The following is a 22,411-nucleotide window of genomic DNA, read 5'->3' as shown; positions in this document are numbered from 1 at the left end:
GGTCAGCACTATCATGTTCCTCACTCATAACAACTACTTCCATTAACTGTTTAGTATTTCAAAGAAAGCCTTGCACATCTGTTTTGATAAGATCAAGAAACATACATACAAGTAACTGCATCACACCCAGACACAATGAATTACAGGATCTCTACCAGGTTTTTAAGGGCCATGATCAAGTCCTCCTTAGATTCCCCTCTTCCCATACTCAGAATGCTGCTAAAGGCCACTGGATCCACAGTGTCACACAGTGCAAGCCTGGCCACACTCCAGAGTTGCTTCTATGAAATTAGCTTACACAGGCCACAGAGTGGGATTTGCACTGGCAAAACAGCAGCATCAGAGCAGAGAGATGACAGCAAATATCCTTTGGTGATTAAGGCGACCATGACCAGTCAAAATGCCCAGCCAAAGAATTTGGGTTTTCCTTTGTCTCAGGATGTTAGAATTTGTCCATGGAGCAAGCAGCTGCCAGTTCCAAGTATTATTGCCCTTTGCCTTTCTCCCTTTTGCTCACTTCAACTGCCTGATAACACTCCTCCACCCAAAATTACCATACCAATGACTCGCAGCAGACTCAGCAGAAGCGGCTCTGTATCTGCATTTGAGTTTATATCCCAGCACACCAGCTCACACTTCCTTCCACCAGGCTTTGCTTCACATGGCTGAATTACAAGCACACCGTCACATCAGACAGACCTGCGGCAGAAAGCTTGGGCAGAAAACCATCAGAATGACTCCCTGAGCAGCAACTCTGTTCTGTGGGCACTAGCAAGCACACACGTGGAAAGAGGAGCGCCAGCATTCATGGGATGACAAACAGACTACAAGAGACATACACCTGACCTCAGCTTCACACCAAACTTGCTCTCTTCTCAGCTCTTTTCTCACCAGCACAAGAAAGACATTTATATGAAATGCAAATAAAGCTGAGGTAGAGCAGAAAGAAACTGGTGTTTGAAGATTCTTAAATCACAAAGATGTGGCTGGAGGCTTGGCACAAATATCTATATTGTCAATCACAGGTACCATTAATCACCTTCTGCTTACAATTATTAATTAGTTAAGGTCTCAAAGGTTTATATTAAATATTCCCATTGTACTCAATGAGACTTGATAAACATATTCTTAATATTTTACAGGACAAGACCAGGCAACAAGAAACCCATGAGGAACAAATCTATCAGTCTAACAGAAAGCACTAGAAAGGGTCAGTTTTTTAAGCCAAGCACATTTCCAGCAATATACATAATCATGTTGTGAAAATTATTGGAAATGTCTCTTTAAAAAGCACCCCATCATTTTCAGGTGTTTAGAAAAAGAACTTCAAATCAACACAACCTTAAATCAACCCAGAGACATTACATTGTGAAAGATAAGCATTAAAATACTTCATTAGTTAAAAAAAGCAACTAGACACAAGAGCTACTTGAAAGTAAATTAATTATTTTTAAGTTTCAGCTCAACACCTCTTTTTATAATTGACCCTGATTCATGCAAATTCCAGGTCATCGCTTCTTCTCTATCATCTACCTCCCAACTGAGAAGCAAAGAAGCTGAGGAGTGGGGGCAGAAAGGAGTCTAGCAGTAATGCAATGCAAATCTTTTCCTATCTGAAACACTGTTAACAGAACCAAAATGCCAGGTTTCCATAGCAACCTGAACTGTGTCACATGCTTACACTGTATATTAAGCAACATTGAACAGTTCAATTGTAACACAAAATCCTGTACATTTGTAATGTGAAAAATTAACACTGGAAACCTTCACTATTTATTTTTCAATTGCTTAACCTGCAAAATTTATTGCAGTCTGTTGAGTGCGACCTTGTATTACACCTATGCAGCTTCATAGGCGCTCCAATGCTCGCAGTGTAAGGTGCATCCAAATTACAATGATCAACAACAAATCCAACTCACTTTACACTGCATAGATTGAATCCTGTTTTTAAAAGCAGCAATGTTTCTAATTATTTTCTTCTTCCTTGCAAAATCCCCTTAGGCATTGTGTAACACAAGACTATTTAGCTGTCTTGTCCTTCTGAAACATCCTGAAAACTTCTATTATCCTACCTTTTTTTCCTTCCTCCACCTCCAGAGTGCTGTAAACACTACACACAGTTGCTGACCTTGTACCGAGTCACCCTGCACTATATGCAGTGCAAATACTCCCCTCTCAAACGGAATTCCCCTTGCTATACACCAGAGCACATCACTAATTTACCTAGTAATTAGGGAGCGACTCTTTGAAGAGCTGCTTTCTTCTTCAGAAGCAGAAACAGAAAAGTTCTTTATATTTTCCTGTGTTCTATACAATGTGTGCACAGCTAACTCTAAAATTATTCAGGTAAGCAAAGTTACCTATGTCTATGAACACAGAGAAGATAGAACAATGTTATGATACATGCAAAACTGTCATATGATGTCCTTCCTTCAGCATATCTAATTTGGCTTTTACTTGCTCAACTCTGCATGCGTTCAATCAGTGAGATGGTTCAGATGGTAACTAAACAACAAAAAAATTAAAAATGCACCTGAATTAACCTTGAGTACTGTTGCATAAAAACAGCTGTGTAGAAGTTTTCTGGCGAAGCAGTAGCAGTATACATTTTACTTTCAGATTACTCAAGTTTTAAACATTATTACAGAACCAAAGTTCTCTTGTTGAACAAAACAGACTGATTTTGAAACTAAAATTCAAACTTCTTATGCTGACAGTATCAACAAAGTAACTCAGCATTCTGAAGCTAGATATTTCCTTTTGCTGGAGAGTGGGGGGGAACCAAACACCATAAAGTCAGAAAAATGACAAATAGCTTCAATTCCTCCAGTGTTGCATTTTCAGGAAAGCCATCCATCTCAGCCACATCAGCCAACTGCCACAACAGAGACTATGAGCTCTCCACTCCCGTACCAAGTGCATTCAGAGGGACTGTTCACACAGATTATGTTTGTGACACCTAAGCAAACATAGGGCCCTCAAAGATGAAAGCTGCCAAATTTCTGTTCACCGCAGGTTATACCTGACATAGCTGCTCACGTTTCAAATAAAACTTTGTGTTCTCTTGTTTACAGCTACATCAATGTAATTGCTTGCCCCTTCTTAAGTTGAAGCCAACCAAATTAGTTAATGCATTAACAAGTTTTGGATTTGGCCTTACTTTTTTCCATGTTAAAGCACCTATTTTTGAGGGGCCGCAGTCCTTCCATTTTTAGCGCTAAAATTCGTCTTTGAAAATCTGTTAAAACTGGGTAGAGACCTACACTTCAAAAATAATACAAAAAGCAGTTTGCACCTACCCCACCAGGGTGCATTAGTGATTTGTAGTTAATAAGGACTGACACATTACCTGTGAAAAGGGTATTACCTCAGAGCTAGATTCATAGAATCAAGAACCATTTAGGTTAAAAAAGACCTTTAAGTTCATCAAGTTTAACCATAAACCATAAAACATGTTCTTGCCAATAATTGTGACAGGACATAGGATTAAAACTCATCCATCTAATCCCAAACACATGGCCAGGCTAACCTCATGAACAGGTCTAGCTTCCACAGGTCAAAATTACTTTTCTAAGATAACTGCATGCTGGACTCAGGGAAGTAAACAGAAGGGGCAAAAAATAAGTGAAAATAAGCAGGAAGACAGATATGTTTCAAGGCCAGATGAAATAAATTCGATTTATAACATGGGGGTCTGTCATCCTAGAGCCTTTCAGTGAGAACATCATTCACAGGGTCTTGCATCACAGAATTCACAAACAACCAGTACATGGCATGAAGAAGAAATCAAAACTTAAACAACAGATGTAAAACACAGTACTGTAGAACATTTTTTTATTTTAATTGCAATATAATGCTGACAGCAAAGCAGTTAAGATTTGAAAACTGTACTCAGTGAAGTCCTGATTCCAGTGACAGCCACAGAAGTCTGCTTCTTTACAAAGCTTCTAGATGAAAAAAACCCACAACCAAACCAAAGCAAACAAACGAAAAAGAAAATAAAAAACACTAAAAAGCAAACAAACAAAAAAGAAAATAAAAACCACAAACAAACCAACAAAACAACAACAAAAAAACCCCAAACATAATCAGAGGAGAGGCTTTTGAAGGACTGTTACCATTTATTAAGGGATGACAGTTCTTCCCAAGAAATGCATTTTATAACTTGAAGCCTTTACATCCCAAACTCTACACTGGTCCACAACAAAATGAACGTGTAACAGTTACCAAGTAAAAAGAAATATATGTCTCCTCAGAAGCACCTTAAAAATCAGATTTGGTGCTACAAGTGGCTCCTTCAGCTGCACCACCTTTCCTTTTGCAAACCTCCTAGGCTTTCTGCTTGCCTCTGCAACCACTACTCACAGCCTCCTTCAATCATGGCTCATTCCTAATGGAGCAAGGTGCCATCCTGCAAGGAGCAGCATCACTCTGCTCTGCCAGGTCTGAGTCTACATCTGCTTCCCTGCAGGAAAACAAAGAAACGAGTGCACCTGCCTTGCTCATCTCATAAACTTAACTTGAATTGTGGTCATAGCTGAGCAGAAGGGCTAGGAACTGCTCTCCTGGATGCAGTGTTATCCCACAGCTCAGCACCCACAGAGGCCAGGAGAATCCTCCAACACATGGCAGCGTGTAAGGTCTGGTTCATGCCTAGGGTTCACGTTCCCCGCTCTTTCCAACCTCCCTGTAGAAGATTCATTATTTCTTGGTTTTGCTGTACCATTTTGGTTTCAAAATCTGTCTCCAGTCCCCTACCTCTAAAATCAACCTATTATTTGCCAGGCTCAGCCTGGGACTGGGAACCACCACAGCAGGGCTTAGAAAAGGACACAACTTGTTGACAAAACACTGAAACTTCCTTCTCACACAATAAGGTCAGGTGCAGAGTATCAACAGTGCAGGAGAAAAGAAAACTAACCTTCATCTTCTTAATCTCCTTTCATGACAACTAGTGTGTTACTTGTACTAACAGAAATTATGCACTACAAACAGAATCCAGTTTTCAAAACAAACAACCCACTTAAAAAATTGTCCACTGAGGGATCAGTCAGCAGCAGAGACCCTTTTTCAGGAATTTAGAATTCCAGATAGAAGGAAACAAATGGACATTTGATGGGGTGTGATGTGAGCAATCACATCAGCACAAGCCCAACAAAGGAGATTTTCCTTTCCATCCTGTAAGTATGACTGTAGCAGGACACAAATGCAGATGTCACAGGAAGTTCTTGCCTAGCCTCTGCACACTGATGTGATACTACCCTCTATACTCTAAGTAAAAGGCACACCTAATCAACACTGCCCAGCACCATACACTAAAAAATCCCAAAACCACAGAACAAAACCAAAAACCAAACTTCCTGTAAATCAAATGAAATTTCCTCAGTGGATTCTTAACCACGAGGACTGGAGAACAACTCATGGCACTGGCAGAAAGCCACTCCTGTCATTCCTTTGTGGTTCCTGATGATGACCCCAGGCTGCTTGTGACTTGACCCCATATATTTGGGTGGCAAAAGGACTTTCATGTTCATCAGCTGTTAATTATTTGGGCCAGATCTGCACAAGTGACTGGCTCACAGCAGGCAAAGTCAATCTGTCACCAAATACCTGGCCACATTTCAGCACACTGTTCTGCAACAAAGTAAAAATCTCATCTCCTTGCTTCTTCACCTATTGTCACCAAGATATATCACCGCTTACACAACACAGCTACCACACAATACCTGCATTTCAGAAGCTTTTGGAGTTGGGACAGAAGGTACAGACCAGATTTTATGTCCTGGATTACCACAGCCCCTACCTTTAGGAGTCTTCAGCAGCTTCACTACAAAAGGCCTGATCAGCAACCAGGATGGAAAAAGGGAGTACAAAATGTCAAACACTGCTTATATAAGAGAAGAATTTATTTTTAATATAAATTCTAAATATCATGCAAAAAATCGTCATGTGTAAAGTTATTATACACTTCAATGCTTCCCTGAATTATCTGAACCTTCGTGAGAAAGCATGAGGAAAGAACTCAAGATACTCTATGGCCTTCAAAGTTTTGCTGAGTTTGCTGCAGCTACCAAAAATCTGCACACAGATTAAACCCAGCTTTATCACAAGTACCCATGTCTTTGGCATCACTACAGCTGCTTAAAATGTGTTCTAAAAATGACACTTCTTAAGTTGAGAGTAAAATAAAGCCCTTGCCACCAGACTGGGGCACTACTTAACCATGAGACAGTTAACTACAGCAAAAGCCCACTGACACAGCACAGAAGCAGTGCCAAGCCACAACATCAAGTTATTCCACACAGCATCTCCTCCAAAGTAACAATCCTTGGCAGACCCAAGGATTTTCTGCAATCACAGCATCACCTGATCTGGCAGAAAGCCATCCACACCTCTTCCCCTCTAATCAAAATGGCAGTGATGCTTTGTGAATATTTATACTTCTTTTATCCACTGCATTACCTTAGAATACTTAAAAAGAAAACAAACTGCAAAATAAGACAGATGGCATGTGGGGCCGAAAGCAGAAAAAAAATAGACTGGAGTAACAGCAGATAGAGAGAGTGCTGCTAGAAAAGGTTAAATTTACTTGAAAAAAATGAGTCAGTGAATACTTTTCTTAAGATAAGGCTGAGTTCAAGAAAGCAATAGCTCTCACTGTGAACTTCTCTAAAACAAAGCTGTGATTTCCTCTATCTGGTGCACTGGAACCAATCCTTGCCTGCAGTATCTTAGATTCTGAGGAAATGGCCCTCAGTTATCTTCAGAAACACTATGAGAAGATCCCAAAATCAGTCACTAATGGATGAAAATACAGTAAGAAAATTTCCTTTTTAGAAATACTACTAACAAAAAACTTTTAAATCCTAAAGCGAACACAAAATGAAGCATAAACAGACTATTTTGACATTGTAACCAAAAGATAAATACATATCCTGCCTGTATAAACAAGTAGAATTTCCCTGCTAAGCTTGCATGCTTTCTGCTCCTGTAAATCAGTTTCGTATTACCATTACTTAAACATGGGTACTCATACAACCCACATTTCAAGAAAGATGTTGAAAAAGCCCCCTGAAAAACATACAGAGTAGCCATAAGAAAGCAGCAACGTGGAAGAAATGGCACCTTGGTGGGCTCTACACATAGCATACCAAAGAGAAGGCCAAATGCTTAATTACAGCTCAGGAGTACTACAGGGCACAGAATGACTGAGCAGGGAACAGCTTCACTGAGCTCTGGCAGGGGCATTGGACCACACAGCCCCAGGAATTTGAGGCATGCAGCTGAAAGCACAGTTCACCTCTTATGATAAACAGCAATCAGAAAGGCTTACTGAGATTATGATGACAAATGATTATTGACAAATTCAAGTCTAATGCAGAAGTCTTCTCAAAGGCTCGAACCTTTGTGGTTCCATGACACGTCATCAATTCTCAGGTAAGTACAGGGAGGTGAGGAGGACACTATATGGTACTGAGCTGAAATACTGCTACCCTGTCTCCCAGCTGGGTCAGAGACTGAGAGCAGTGCAGGTGCAAGAGCAAAGCATTGCAAGAGCAAAGCACTGCACCCGGTTGTGGGCACTTAGTAGGACCTTCTGCACAGACACCGCAGATACACAGCCACGGTGCCATGCAAGGCTGCAGAGTGCTGCCCACCCCAAAACTGAACAAACAGTTCCCAACATACAACTTCCAGCCCCAGCACAACCACTCACACCCACATGACATTTTGACCAGGAACAAAGATACAGCTTTCCTCCTACAACAGAAGGGTTTGCAAAGAAAAGCAGGAAGAAAAAGAAAATACTCCTCTGTACGTGTTGAATATATGAATCTGAAACATTCTGTTTGGAGAGGGAAATATATATCCTCTAGCCTGCTGTGAATTTTGTCACTAACTCATTGTTTCATAAATCTGGCTAGGGAAAAATGACAATGGAATAAGATTTTTAAAAAGAAAAAAAGGAGGAGAAGGAAAAAAGAACTGAAGACTTATTTCTCCTACTCTGCTTTCTTTCCTAGTCAAATGAGGTCACCTGAGTGAGCGCTCTTACTGCTGACTTCACTCATCAAATGTAGCATTACATTTCCTCTTTTTGGGAAAGCAGTCTTACCTCCCAGGACAAACTCACAGCAGAAGTGGCAGCAGCATGACTTGGACATCTTCTGCCGTGAGGGTGCAGATCACTCTCAAGAGGGAGTGAGAAGTCATCAACTGTGTGGCAGGCAGCCACGCCCACCAGCGGGTAGATGCCTCACTAAAACAAAAGCTACACTAAAACAAAAGCTACAAAAGCTATAAAGCCTTTGACTATTTTGGCTTTTTGATCATGATGAGGAAGAGGTTTATCCGTCAGCTGCTTTTTGGGTGTTGACACTGAATTTCTTCCACCAGATGCGCCAAGAACCATGACTGCCTGCTGCTGAACTGGGCATCTGAAGTGAAGCTGAGACACAGAGGGCACAGCATTGGTCATGTTCCAGCTTTCCTTTCACGCCTACTGGACAGCAAGGGGAAATTGAGTCCCTTTGTCCTTCATTTCCATAATTATTGTTTGTGAGCAGCTCCAGCTGCCTAGAACAGCAATTTCTTGTGTCAGATCTTGCTGCTGAGGCTCACACTATGTTTTCATCTTTGAAACACCCACCCAAATGGGTGACTGCAGACTCACTCTGGCTGCAGTAACTAGCCACAAGATCACCACAAATTTTAAAATTACCTTTCTGAAGACAAGTTAGTCTCCAACCCAAATCACTCTCAAGGGAATTCACTTCTGTTTGAATAGAGGGGCTTATTCTCTAACACTTAAAGAGATTTGCAAGCTGTTCTCTGAAGTCAAGACCATAAGGTAGCCAAATATCTAGTAGAGCCAGCCTCCAACCAACTTCAACCTTCTCTTTCAAAATCACGGATACACAAAACAACAAAGCCATATTCCTAATAAGACAAGGACTGTTCCAATCAATTCTAACCCACTTCATCTCCAAAGGGAATCACTTATTATTTCAGCAGCAGATGTGACACATCCAAATGTGAGTGTGGCTACTGCTGCAGCAAGAACAGGGCATTGGGCAAAGCCAAGGAATGAAACCCAGAGACTGCCTCATAAACAACTTGAACAAATCAGGTATTCCAGAAGTGTTTATTTTCCATAACATAATATGCAACAAGGAAAAAAAAAAACAAAAACAAAAGACACAGGATTTCCCTCCAAGCCCAAGATTTTGATCCACTACTTAAAAAAAAAACCAAAAAAACCCCCCAAAAAACCCCAAAACCAACAAAAAACAGAAAGCCATCAGACAGCATTTTGGCTACAAGCATCTACTTCAATACAACTCTTCAAAGGATCAACATTACTTGACTCTTTAGGTCCTTAAAAGATTTTGCGTGTATTCATGGACATTTTCCAGGTAAAAAGACAAAAGAGAAGGCAGTCTAAAATGCACTGCAACTTACATATTTTTTATCAGGCTTACATTTAAAAATATATTCCTGATAAAATAATTTTCATTCAGAAAGTATATATTCACGTATCCTTATACATATATTCTTGGCATTTACTACTGCCTTCTCCATTAATTTTCTGAAAGTCTGTGTGTGTACACAGAAGTGTCAGACGGAACAATATGAGGAAATTATTATTTCCATACTGTGTAAACACTGGCTGATACAATATGCTGGCAGAGTTCATCAACACACACTTTAAGTATCACACAAACACAGGCCCTTAGGCTGGGTCATAGCATTTTAAGCAAACCATAATCGATTAATGGGCACCTACCCATCTTAAAAGTCCACCACTGTGCATTAATACAAGAAATAGATGACTACCTAATGGGAGAACAGTGATTGTAGCATGTAAAGTAAACACATGCTAAAAGCCTGCTACTGAGTAGAAGTGTTCATCATCTCATTTCATCACCTAGGGGATGAACAGTTACTACATCCTTTAGCACCACGATATTGCACACACATCACCCAAGATACAAGTACGCCACTCCACCCGTAAACCAACTCTGAAGCAGCGTATGATGAAGGACAGAGAGGAAAGTCCATTGCACTGATTAAAGACACAAAAATCAATTACTGACATACCTTTGGAACCCGGCAGCACTTCACAATCATTACAGCCAAAGCCTATACAAATTAATATATATAGAGAGAGAGCCTGGAACATTCCAGTAATTCATCCAAGACCCTGAGAGGGAGGAAATAAATGAGGTTCGAAGCCGCGAATGCCATCTCGGCAACACCGGCTGGGTAGCGGCAGCAGCAGAGCGCACACTGGGGCGGGCGGGCAGGTCCCTGGAGCCGCCCCGCGCCCCCGGCCGCGCCCGCACGGACACACCGCGCCTCCCGGGCCAAGGCTGCGCTGCGGGGCTGGCTCCGTGCACCAGCGAGCGGGCGAAGAGCTCCTCTGCCACCACAGCGCCGGCCCCGGCCCCGTCCCCGCCCCGCCGGGCTCCGCGTCCCCCGGCCGGGGCACAAGGCCGCGGCCGAGCAGCCCCGCCCGCCCCGCGGCGCGGCGCGCACAGACAGACCTGCGGGCGGGCGGCATGGCGGGTCCGGCCCGGCGCTGCGCCCCGAGCGCTCTGCGGGAGCCCAGCCGCCTCCGCCGCTCTCCGCTGCTCGGCCACAGCGGCGCCGGCCCCGCCGCCTCCGCCCCGCCCGGCGGTCCCGCCTCCCCTCGGCCCCGCCCGGCCGCCCTGGCCCCGCCGGATCGCGCCGGCCCCGGGGCCGGGGGCGGTGGCCGCGCTCCTAGCGCTTCGTGCCCTGTCCTGGGCAGAGGGGTCGGTCTGCGAAGCCACAAGTCCTACGAGTCATGAAGCCCTAGCGCCGGCGTCTTCCTCTGGATGGGAGTTTTCTCAAGGGCGGCGCTTAAAACAAAACAGCCAGTTTTGGAAATTGAGGTTAACCAAAGCCTTTAGATCCGTGGGAAACTGAAAAGCCTAGAAACCTCATCCGCTGTTTCTACACTGTCCGCCAGTGGGCTTCTTCACCCAATCCCCAGAAAACAACACCCGCTATATTTACCAGAAACTCCACTCCCTTACCCGAGATAACTGCCGGTAACCCTTTCAGATGTTTGTGGCCAGCCTAAACAAAATCTAGCTTCTTTTTTCCTTCCTTTGGTTAGTAATCAGCTCTGAAAGACTGATGTCAGTCTTTTGGGCATTGTAACACCATTAAATTCCAAATTCTGCAAGACAAAATCTCAAGCCTGAAGATAGGCAGACACCTGCATAAATGAAAAGCTGATACAAAGTGCACACATGTATAGAGAGATGCCAACAGAGTGTGTCAACATAACAAATGGTGCACAGGGGTCTCAAGAGTAATATTTTTACTAGTTATAATGTCATGAATCCAACAAGTTTTAAGCAAGAGATTTCTCAGAGGCTTGTCTTTTTTTTTTTTTTTTTTTAATTTAACAGCTGCTTAGAAGACTCATTTCAAAAATGTGTCATTTTCAGGACCAAATGCGTCTCCAATACAGACACAGCCATCTCCCACCATTGCCATTATCCTATTTGTAGCATATGCTTGTTACCACTCAGTGTCACTACTGGAACAGCAACTGTCTCAAAAATTTGCTGCTGCACTTTCAGCTAAAATTGAAGTTTCCATCTGATTCTTTTTTTTGTTTACCAAACCAGTTTCTTTTACAAGGGACAGATTTTCTTTAAAACATAGTCTGCTGCTTAAAGGATATGTTGTAGTAACACATTGAAGTTAGTACATCTTATTATTACCCAGCAAAAGATGGACAAACCCAAAGTTACTTTGGTTAAAATCTCAGAGACTTCACTGGCACAAGGGTTCTCTACCACCACACGGAAGAAAGGGGCCCTGCTCTCAGTTACTCTTCTAGCAGTGCTTAGATAACAAAATTGGGAAAAAAAGAGGAAGAATAGTAGTACTGTTTACCCAACCTCCTTTACCAAATTGCAGGAGCTATGAAGCCCTATCCATCAAAGTGCTGGAAACCCTATTTATCTCTTAGCTGCACTTGCACAACAATGACAGTGACTAACAGCTTGTTTTAGCTCCAGAAAAGCTGTCCCTGTCCTAATGTACCAGTTTGCTGTCCATCGTCATTCCAGGCACAGTCACCTCTATTGTACAGCGCAGAAAGCTCTATGAAGACAATGCATGGACTCCACATAGCAAAGAAACTATGCATTTCTATAGTACTTATGTTGCCCTGAGCATATCAAATACACATTCTAGACTGCTGGCACGGGGGAGAAATCACTCAAATTCCTGTCAGAGCAGCAGGATAAGCAGGCTAGGACTGGGACAGAAGCATAGTACAAGTTCTGGTTATGGCACTGTGGGTTACTGCCTGTGGCTCAACACACAGACTTCATGTCATTGGAAGAAGTCATTGTGTGAGTGGCACGTCACACACCCTTTTATTTTACTGAGTCTGAAGTACTAAGTAATGCCTGCCTTTCTGTTGCAACGATGAACATGAGATGGGGAGATAATAGGTAGATTAGACACACACACATCACCTTAGAAATAAAATTTAGTTTTAGTCTCACTGCAGTAGAGAGGTCTGAATAGTTTGCTCTTTCCCATGGCAATATGTTCCTTGCCAATTCATTTGAATACAAATGCTCTAACAACATTTGATTCACTGTTTTTGTGTTATCAATGCTTAGAATATCTTAACCAGAGAAAATCTTAAATTCATGTTGCTCGTTGTTTTCAGTATAGGACAAATTTGCTTTATCACTGTTTGCATTATTTTGATGGAGACAAAACGTAAATTTGCTATTTTCATCACTTCCAAATTGTGAATTTTTATCCTAGAAAAATATTTCTCACACAAACACACATGTATAACCACACATGAAAGACAGAACAGATTTGGGGTACTGAAATACTACATTTGTATGGGTTTTGATCTTCTGCTTCAGTGTACATTAACAGAGTTACATACATTCAAGAGAAAAAATTGCTAGAGGTACAGTAAACATACTGTATATGGCCTGCATTCAGATCAGCTTACACTAATTGCAGAAAAAATACTGTATTGCTCATGTAGTTCATGTAGTTTTTGTTTCTTTTTTTACATCTATAATTGTTAGCTTACAGCTCATTTATTTAAGAAAGACAACCTGCCATAAAAAATTACACTGACAACCTTGACTGTTATAACAGTCCAGTTTTGAAAAGATATAAAAATAAAGGTGACACCAATCTTTCTTTTTTTTTTCCATTATCAGCCGTTCTGTTTTTGCCTATTACTCCTACCATTATTCACCATGAAGTAGTCACAAAATAGGTTTCATACAGACAGACTTTTATGCATACATAATTGAGGCTCTGCTTGATCCTTCTGCACTGAGGGTTATTCTTAGCCTGGTTTCTTTGGTTTATGTAATGATGAATTTTCAGAGTGTCCCCAACTCACCCTTTAACTTTGAATTGATTGTCTAGATATAACTCAATGTGACAGAGGTATTGAAATTTTCCTCAAGTTTTACAAAAAATGAGAAAGAGACCATAACTTGAAACTTTATTAAGATGTTCTCCCCTAATAACTGATCCTGTGCACCTATTTCTCTGTCTAGAAGAGCAAACCAGAAGTAGCTTCCAACATGCTCAACTGAAGAAAGACTATAAAAAAGAGCAAACCAGAAGTAGCTTCCAACACGCTCAACTGAAGAAAGACTATAAAAAGAAATGGAATTTGCTGCAATATGAGAGGAGATGACAAAAAAGTCCTGTCTGTTTCAACTAAGCTAGCTCAGTGGACACTGCATGAAGCACCTCACTGCCATGCTTTATCCCAAACCCCAGAATCACATGCATTTTAACGTGGGATAAAAGGGAAAAGAAGCAGGCCCAGGCTTTACTATATCAAATGCAGTGCCAGGGGAAGAACGGAAGCTGAAGAAAAAGAAGAACGTGTGAAAGTACTTCTGTTAAGTAAGTACTGTAAAATATTGCTGGTTGCTCCCTGTCTCGTTCTTCAGGGTCATTAAAATATCCGCGAGGAGCGGGACTGCCGCGCCCTGGCGGCCCCGAGCCGTGGCGCTGCCCGGCGCCGCGAGCGCCACACTGCAGGCATAGGGAGGCAGTCACCGCACGGCCTGGAATGCGCTCCTGGAGCTGGGAGTACCACAGCTGCTGCAACGTTTGGACAACGCCTCTTCAAGTTTTCCTCACATTATTCCCATCAAAACACTACTGCGGTTAAAACAGATAAAATAAGTACAAAGTACAATAGCGTTTTTAGCCAGAAAGTTGTTATAATCCAACACTTAGGTCACCAATCTGACCGTACATGGAAATTAAACATAAAATAGCAAAAGACTGTGCGTCATCTCTTCTTTCCCTCTCCTTCCCACTTCCTTGAAACTGGGATGATGTACAATTACAAGTCAGGCGAACTTACAGATGAAAATCTGATACCAAGACTTTCCACATGAAACACACAGCTGAGGAAAGAGAGGACTGATAAATGCAGTTTCTGTGCAGATCAAGGGTTTTCACTAGAACTGAAGCATGTACCCCAGGTACTAAAGAAAATTTGTACTTACCATTGTATATTACGTACATACTCAAATTATGTACTTTCCATAACTTAGCATATTACTTTGATGTTATTCTTACTAATTTTTACATCGTAAGCCTACTGTCACACATCAATCAGCGTGTCAAGTTAAAGTAATAATAATACTATGTAATGTATTCATATGGAACAGACAAGTTAATTGCATGCTGCTGTACAGCTTGCATTTAAAGGAATCACTCTGATTTTTCAGGTTCCCAAATTCAGCCTTACCTACCAAACTGTGGCAGCTGTGATCCAGTACCTCTAACACTGAATGCTACTCACTCGGTTTCACAGGCACACCAGCGTCAAGTGAAAAGAAACATCGGCCTCTGATATTCCTTTCCTGGTGCCTTTGGGAAGATCATTCTTCTCCATCTCAGGGATGCAGGCACAGGCACTGGCTGCTTCTGTGCTGGCAGGAGGCTGAATCGCTGACAGTTTCACTGATGCACTTCCCTGTCGGATACAGGAAGACAGAGGAGAGGCACAATCTTTTGTCAGTGCACAGGACTTGTACAGTAAAGAAAGCCATTTCTAAAAATAACTAGGCAGCATATGACTGTCAGTGCTATTTTCCTGATGGCCTAGTGGTCAGCCCTCACCTCTGAGGTTAACATCAAGGAAAAGATTTGCTATTTCAGCAAATTTCTCTTGCACATACCTTTGTTTTCACTGCTCCTGTGGCTGTAATTAGCAACCCTTTCACTGCTCCAGAGAAATTTAGTAAGATATATTACTCATTTGGAAAGTGATTTGCTAACTGTCAAGCACAATAGAGCAGGACTGCTTTGCTTCTACATCTAACAGCTACCTAGGGCATGGACAAAACACATTTGCCCACTCTGCCATCAGCATAAGGCCACATTTTTCATAGGCTCAGTGACTTTTCTGAATTGTCAGGGGGAGTATTTTGTCTCCATCATTGAGGCAGCTTAAGAACCAAGGGATTCACCCCTGCCTTCCCCTGTGGTGTCACATAACAGAGACACTCTTAAGGGTGGCAATGACCATTCTGTAACAAATATCTTCAGTCCTGCCAATGCAGCTGCTGTGGGCCTAGCCTTATTCTAACCTAGCTGTCTCCAGTGCTGCTAAGATAACAGCCACAGAAGTAAGTACCCCTCCAAAACCCATCTGAGATGCACCCAGAGTGGAGAAGCCTATGCTTCTAAACACAACACTATAGACCTAGTAGAGTATACAAACTCTTTAAGGCTAGCTCAATTTCTACAGTATAACCACCTAAATATCTGGCTGGTGTTCCTTGCAGGTTCCACTCGGTAGGAAACTAGGTCCCACTTCGCTTTTCTCTTCAACAGTGGGCACAGATTACCTGGTGGGAGCAGCTGACCTCTCTCACCTAAGTAGACCCAGCTCTTTGAAGTGGCCTCAGGCTGCAGGGATACCTCAGCCTCCAGCCCGACACAGCTTTGGCTCCTCAAGGCCTGAAATGCTTTTGTCTTACCAAAGGGGATGCTGTTGATCCCACACATGTGAAAAGCTGTTCCTGCATATATAAGACATTTTTCACCTCATATTTCATTATCTCTCTCACTGCACAGTAAAATTGCTGAATTTAGAACAAAGAAAGCTTCATCACAATCAAGACACACATTTTGTTCTAGACTGCTACAGTAAATGTTTTGTGATGAAATGAACCATCAGCTTAACAGGGATGCTGATGAGATGGAAACCAAACACCTTCAACCTCCTTCACTCCTCCCAGAAGAAAATTATCCCCTTAAGTTTGTTTTCAGACTCCAAAGCTTTTGAAGATCAGCTAATGTATATTTGCACAGTCCACAAGCACACAGTCTGAAGCTTATCTATCTTAACACAGAAAGGTTTTTGCATTTTAGAGGCAAAGGGCTTGAGAACTAGCAAAATTTGCTTGTGCAGAGCCAACCCTCCTGTATCGTTGGACACTGCCTAAATAGGGAATATAATTTTTGCTAGTACAGCTCCCAGATCTTCTATGCTCATGAAAACAACATGTCAGAGGAAAGAGCTTTTACACGGAGGTCATCCGCAGCACTGGCTGCTTTCAGTCCACTCACACAAACTTTACAAAAAAAACCAAAAAAAAAAAAGGTCACAAAATAATATCTATCGTGTGAGCAGGCCGCGGCAGCGCAAGGCCAGCAAACACCGACCTCGATCCCCTCTGTGGAGCCACTGGCTCCCACCTGAGAGAGTCCTTTGGAGCCGCTTTTCCCTGCAGGCCTAGCACCGGAACCCGGACAAGCTGAGGTGTTCCCACAGCCCGTGCAGCGGCCAAGCCGGCGCGGAGGGGAGCGCCACGTTCCTCCCCTCCCGGCAGCCACCGGCCGCGATGTGCGGTGCAGAGCGCTCGGCTGACGGGGACCAGCCTGCAGCCGTGACAGCGACGCCCCGTACGGAGACGATGGTGTCACGACCGGCTTGTAAAGGCAACACGAAATGAGGGAACACAACCGCGCGAAGCCCGCGCCTGCTGGGGACGGCGGGAAGAGCGCTGGCGGAAGAAGCGAGGGAGAGCCGGCGCCCTCCTGCGAGCCCCCCCGGCCCTGCCGCGGCCGCACAGCTCTTGCCTGTGGCGCTGTGGGAGACACCCCCGCTCTCGCTGCGGCACCGCCCGGCTGGCCGCTCCTTCCCGCCCGAGGCTCCGTCCTGCCCGCTCCCCCACCACCATCCCGCCTCCCGCCCACGGCGAGGGCCCTTCACCAGCCTCGCCTGGGCGGCCCCCTCTCCTCTCCAGCCTGCCGCCGCTATTCTCTTCCGTGGGGTGGAGTACAACGTCCTTCTCCAGACGTAGCTGCTTCCAGGACTGAGTACTGTCTGGAGAGTGGGAGCGCAAGAAGAAAGCAGCGGCACAAGGCAGGAGAAAGATGGTGGGAGAGATTGCTTATCTTTGATTCTTTACAAAGAAGAGAGAACAGTGTCTCAAGGATCCCTGGTGGTCTAGTGGTTAGGATTCGGCGCTCTCACCGCCGCGGCCCGGGTTCGATTCCCGGTCAGGGAAGACTTAGTTTTCTTCTTTTTTTTTTTTTTGTAACCTTTACCCCTTCATCTCTGTTTTGTTTTAGGATTCTCTCCGGCCCTCTCCTTCTGCCCTTACAATTCTGGGATCATCGGCCGGCTGCTGTGCGAGCCCGAGGCGCGGGAGTTGTAAGGAGCACCTGAAAGCTTGGGTATATCGTGCACAAAGACCGTGCGAAAAGTGTCAGTGCCCTGTGCTGGTGGGCAGGGGAAGGTGTAGCATTAGCAGGTGCCTGGAAATCTTTCAGTCACAGCACTGCCTACAGACATCTCATGCCCACCCACAGGGATTCTATACGTCAGCAGAGGCCTGCCTAGAGGGCCACATGGAGTTAGAAATAACATAACATCTTTTTTTTTTTTTTTTTGGCTTCTCTAGCAGCTTACCGTGGTCCCACACCTTCCTCCCCACAGGTGAATGGTCACTTACTGCTATCATGAGTTTTTGAATTGCAGCAGCAGGGATCCAGTAGGGGCTGGAGCATCTCTCTTATGAGAAAAGGATGAGGGAACTGGGCCTGCTGAGCCTTGAACAAGACAGCCGAGAGGGGACGTCATCAATGTCTACAAGTACCTGAAATGAGGTGCCAAGAGGATAGAGCCAGGCTCTCCTTGGTGATGCCTGATGCGGAAGCACTACTGAAATAATGGCTTTGGCTGCCTTTCCCAGGGTGTGCCAGAGCCTAGGCTGCCCTACGCTGCAAACAGGATTGTCTCATGGGAAAGGTTCTCCACTATATTTTTTATGAAAAAGAAGGTTCAAGGAGGTTCAAAGGGAAGGGATCACTTTTGCTCTAAGGTAGAAAGCAGTCAAAAGGGCTGTTGTCAACCTTTAGATATAAAGACAATGTGCCACCAAATTATAGTTAAACACCAGGTCTACAGGTTGCCATCCAAGGAATTATTGCTTTCCTGTGGCTGGAGGTTCTTAAGAGTGGGCTGGACAAGTTATCAAGTCTTTCAAACTGGGCAAGGGGAATGGCTCAGTGGATCTCCTAAGATCCTGAAAGTCACAATTACATTATTTCATCCAGCATTTGCCCTATAATTAACAGTTTACCTGTTAATTAGAACTGTGTAGAGCTCTGAGATTCTTCTCTCCCTCTTTAATCTCAGTGAAATGCCTTACCAAGTTGGTGGAAGAAGTTGCTGCTTTCTATGTCAGAAAATGATGGGGAATTTTAGAAGCAGCTAAAATTAATTTCCAGTGTTGAATACCTTCCCAGAAAAGGCATATATATGGTTTTACATAAAAGGAACAAAATAAGCATTTCCTTTTGCTTTAACTCATTTTGTAGTAGGACATTTGCCTGCTCTTAGCAGTGTAAGTCCAGCTGTAGAGTCACCTGAGAAAAAATAATCACACGTAAGATTTTAGAAACATGTAAAAAAAGGCCAGAATAGCTCTTGCACACAAAGAAAGAGTAGTTTCCAATATTTTGTTAGGAATGCTGCATAATCTCTGAAGAAGCTATCAAATGTCCTTCCAAATCCCTTTTAAGTCCAAAGCCAGACTTGAAACTTGCCCTTGCATAGACAGCAAATATTCAGCCAGCAAGGAGTAGGCACCAATCCTCTCAGCTTGGTGACCTTACACTTCAGGTCCCACCGTGACTAAAGGTGTCCTGGTCTGGGATGTAAAGAGCTCAGATCAATATTCACCTTGAGCATGTGTTGAACAGTGTTACAGCAGTTTCTGATTCCTTGTTCCTGGATCTTAGTGATGGAGGGAAGGAACTGGGTACTTGTTTTTAACTGGTAGAAGAACCATTCTTTCTAGAGCTTTTGTTGATATTTTTGGTTTACATAAAAGGTAACTCATGAGCCCCAGCAAAGGTGGGCTGTTTTACCCAGGACTGGCAGTGCAATCAAAAGTGCGTCACAAAAGTGATCTGGGTAGAGCAGAGGTGTTTCAAACAAATATAAGATTATTAATAGCACATTTTCAAAGTGTAGCTGAATTTGCTTCTCACTGTGGCAGATTTTGAGATAGTCTCACAAGTATTTTCACTTTCATTTTTGTTCTTCCTCAAAAGTGTGACCAAGTGCTTTCCATGTTACAGCAAAGGTGTGGAAGGTATGGAAATGAACTGCAAAGGTATGGAAATGAACTGCAGAAGAAATAAGAATTATAAGGAAGAAAATACCTTAACTGTAGATCAACTTAAACCAGCAGCTGAGTCAAGTTTTCTTTCTTGCTTTAACTTGCTTTAAGAAAGTTAACTTTCTTCTTTAAGTTACTGCCCTACATTAGTTGCATTTTGTAAGTTTTTTCCAAACTTACATGAAGTATCTTGCCTGTGAGTGAACATAAAATTTTGCATGAGTGTTACAACTAGCAATTCTTTAGAAAATGAAAGCTCCCACCTTTTTTTACAGGCATATTTTCTACTTGCCATCATATTTCACTTGTGTTTGAAGGGCATAGAGTCATGCAGTCGTTAGATTCATTCTGTTCCCAGGACATTCTCTTGGCCACTTATCGCCTTTTTGTCTGTTTTATTGTGGATATAAACAAGTGCAGCTCCGTGATATCCTTCCCAAGGCAACGAGCCTTTGCCTATTGATATAAATATTGTAGGAATGCGCCACGAGGTGGCATCCCGGTCCTGTGTCTGCCACCACCCGCTCGCGGTTCCCAGAGCAGCCCCTCCTCTGGAGGTTTTAGATTCAATTCCCTGAGGTAACGTTGTGCCCGTTTCATTCCAATGAGCTATAGAGGAATGAAGGATTTGTATTTGCTGATAAAGCAAATTGCATGTACAAATGAAGCTTTTATTAAGGCATAGTTTCTGAGTCGAATGCTGTATATGGAAACTTTACAAGCTGTCTTTAAACAGCCTTACTATAACATTAAAAAAAACAAAAGGTACAAAGTATAATCAGGAGTGTGGCTCGAACTCTATCACCTCATCCTGTCTGTGGCATTAATACAATGAGGACACCTACCATTACCAGAGTGACAAAGAACCATGTGTCCCTGAACATGTTCACCCCCACGGCCACTCTGTTGGGGTCAGCAACATCTCTGCTTTTCACCTGTAGGTTTTGAACTGAAGGTCATGCAGAAAGTTTGTGCCAAGGTGTACAAGGGAACCACAATTTCTGCATCCCAGGTCAGAATACTGGGGCATCAGCTGCCCAAGGACACAAGATAAGGGGTGGTTTCATTCCTTTCCCTTCTGCACGGATTCACAAGGCTGGTGAGCCATGGGAGCAGTCTGTGCTATGACATTAGTGCTGTCACCATGGCAGTCAAAGGACACAAACAAGGCAAAGTATTTATTAAACTGGTGGAGTGGAAGGGAAAACAAACCCAAAAGATGCTTTCAGGCACACAATCCTCTTTCCAGGCTTTTTTCCCCCATCCTAGTATCTGTCCCAATATTCTTTCTATATAATATTGATGTCATAAAACATAACTGTAAATTTCTTCTCAAGCTACAGATTCACTATGAAACACCTTCTGAACAATAAGATAAAAAAAATGACAACTTCACATCCTGCCAGAACTGTTCCTTGAGAACTACAGTTGGAAAATTTACTCTGAATTGTGTTTAAAGAGAAACTATTTTATGCCTTAAACTCCAAGGCAGTTTATTTAAGGTAATGCTATTGAAAGTCCAATACAGATTTAATTACCACTCCTAGATCTAGATAATACTATCCAAGGACCATTATCCAGCAAGTCCTTTTACAGGAACAGTTGCCATGTCCTATTAAGAAGTACTCTAATCATGAAATTATGAAAGCTCTGATCCTTTTAAAAGTCTGAGTTTTTCTGAGTTTTTCTTTTTTTGCATGCTGCAAGTCTGCTTTCTAGATCCTTTTTATACTGCCTTGTGGCTACAGTCAATCATTACCTTCTGCCTTTCCATGCTTTGTTTCCCATGTGCTCTTTTGAATAATCACACTTTAGTAAACTGTATTGACAATATTATTATGCTGTGCCTAATTTTTGTCTTGCCAGCAGGAAAACAGAGCTGGGAGATTCCAGTTTTCCCCCCAAAGCAAGAAAATAATAACAGACTATAAATTGGTATTACAACACATGCTCTGGCTGGTGGTGCTGTCTGCTGCATGTAGCTGGGAATAGCAGCAACCCAGACAAGGACAAGGCAGCTGGGCTGATGGAGGGTGGCCACAGCAGGGTGTCTTTGTGACTGTCCACCCAAACTGCCCCTGCACCTTTTGCAAGAGACTTTTTTACAGAAATTACAACTTTGTATTCCATAACTGGCATAATTTGTGTTGTGTAAGCTGCAGTTCTGCACAAGAGATCCAGCAAAATAAATGAAAAAACAGGAATAATCTTCCTATCTGCTCAGATGAGAAGCCACCTGCCTAATTCTATCAGGATGACGTTTTGCAGTTTGTTCATTCTCTACCCCAAGCCAGGTAGTAAGTCACAGTTTCAGACTTGTTGTGGCCTTGGTTCAACCAAAATGGAGTTCCTTGCTGTAGCCTGCGAGGGCTTTCATCCCTCCTACCATGCTGCACTCATCTTCCCTTAAGTAACCAGGCTGAAGCAGAGTGTGAAGCACATGAGAAGATGAATATGAGCTCCTGAGCTTCTATCACCATGACTTCCCTGCCTGCTACAAGGCTCACAGGGAGCCTCTGTGCCCATGCCAAGCCCAGTTCTGAAGTGATCTCTGTTGGGTTTACCATCATGATCCCCCTAAGTGTGTCTTTGGTGAGAAAGGAGTGGCTGGTGGTTCTGCTGTGGATGAAGGCAAAATCCAGGTATCTTAAAGATAAGCCAGGTATCTTAAAATCTCCTGTACCTACTGTTTATTACAGTTTGCTGATCCT

The 22,411-nt window shown here is 43.1% G+C and overlaps 1 protein-coding gene and 1 non-coding gene across 9 annotated transcripts in view; one reads left to right on the top strand and one right to left on the bottom strand.

The window, feature by feature from the left end:
* The window catches only part of NCOA7 (nuclear receptor coactivator 7), an 83,790-nt gene extending 68,756 nt beyond the window's left edge, over positions 1-15,034 (bottom strand). Inside the window, exon 1 of one of the 8 annotated variants that reach the window (XM_038131298.1) lies at positions 14,807-15,034. The gene's annotated coding sequence lies outside the window, so the exon portion shown is untranslated. Of the gene's footprint in view, positions 1-2,072; positions 10,074-10,101; positions 10,501-10,543; positions 11,297-14,806 lie in introns of those variants that run through there. The other 7 variants (XM_038131295.1, XM_038131301.1, XM_038131296.1 and 4 more) reach the window with 7 other exon arrangements.
* Positions 15,035-17,507: 2,473 nt separating this feature from the next.
* On the top strand, positions 17,508-17,579 carry TRNAE-CUC. The gene has a single exon. It is a non-coding gene; the product is annotated as a tRNA-Glu (tRNA).
* Positions 17,580-22,411: the final 4,832 nt, after the last annotated feature.

Source organism: Motacilla alba, chromosome 3, assembly GCF_015832195.1.
Source record: "Motacilla alba alba isolate MOTALB_02 chromosome 3, Motacilla_alba_V1.0_pri, whole genome shotgun sequence".
Classification (NCBI taxonomy): domain Eukaryota; kingdom Metazoa; phylum Chordata; class Aves; order Passeriformes; family Motacillidae; genus Motacilla; species Motacilla alba.
Note: the sequence above shows the minus strand (reverse complement) of the source record. Positions and strands in the feature narration are given on the sequence as shown.